The following is an 866-nucleotide window of genomic DNA, read 5'->3' as shown; positions in this document are numbered from 1 at the left end:
TCTCGCAGTTAGGTGTTACAGCGGCAGCGGTGGCTGAAGGAGTGATGGTTAAGTTCTCGATCTTTTGAGTTAAAGCGTCTACTTTAGCGTTAACGCGGTCTATACCACTTATTTCGTACATTCCTCCTTTGGTTTGGGCTTTCTCTAGAGCGGCTCGTTCTCCACCCCATTGGTAATGGTTTTGTGCCAAGTTCTCTATGAGTTTGTATGCTTCATCATGGGGTTTGTCCATTAATGCTCCGCCAGCAGCGACATCTATAGTCATTTTAGTGTTATATAAGAGACCACCATAGAAAGTATGGATGATCAGCCATGGTTCGAGTCCATGATGAGGGCATATTCTAAGCATGTCCTTGTAACGTTCCCAAGCTTCGAAGAGTGATTCGTTATCTTTCTGGGTAAATCCGTTGATTTGACCTCTAAGCATAGCAGTTTTGCTAGGCGGAAAGTATCTCGCTAAGAATACTCTCTTCAATTTGTCCCACGTAGTTATGGAATTGGAAGGCAGGGATTGAAGCCACGCTCTAGCTCTATCTCTCAAGGAGAAAGGAAAAAGGTGTAATCGAATAGCTTCGGAACTAACGTTGTTGGCTTTGATAGTGTCGGCGTATTGCACGAACACGGATAAATGGAGATTGGGGTCGTCTACTGGGCTTCCAGAGAATTGATTCTGTTGAACAGCTTGGACCAGCGAAGGTTTCAGTTCGAAATTGTTTGCCTCAATCGCAGGTGGTGCGATACTTGAATGCGGTTCAGCGCGCGAAGGAGCGACATAGTCTCTAAGAGGACGAATAGCAGCCATCTCTAACTTCGGGATGATTTGATTGATTTGATCAGTAAGAGTCAATTCCTGATTAATTGGAATT

The 866-nt window shown here is 44.6% G+C and overlaps 1 non-coding gene across 1 annotated transcript; it reads left to right on the top strand.

Annotated features, from left to right (window-relative positions):
* The first annotated feature begins 320 nt into the window (after positions 1-320).
* On the top strand, positions 321-427 carry LOC131621126 (small nucleolar RNA R71). Its single transcript, XR_009289456.1, has one exon. It is a non-coding gene; the product is annotated as a small nucleolar RNA R71 (small nucleolar RNA).
* The last annotated feature ends 439 nt before the right edge of the window (positions 428-866 follow it).

The sequence above is a fragment of the Vicia villosa genome, linkage group LG7, assembly GCF_029867415.1.
Source record: "Vicia villosa cultivar HV-30 ecotype Madison, WI linkage group LG7, Vvil1.0, whole genome shotgun sequence".
In the NCBI taxonomy this organism is placed as follows: Eukaryota; Viridiplantae; Streptophyta; class Magnoliopsida; order Fabales; family Fabaceae; genus Vicia; species Vicia villosa.
Note: the sequence above shows the minus strand (reverse complement) of the source record. Positions and strands in the feature narration are given on the sequence as shown.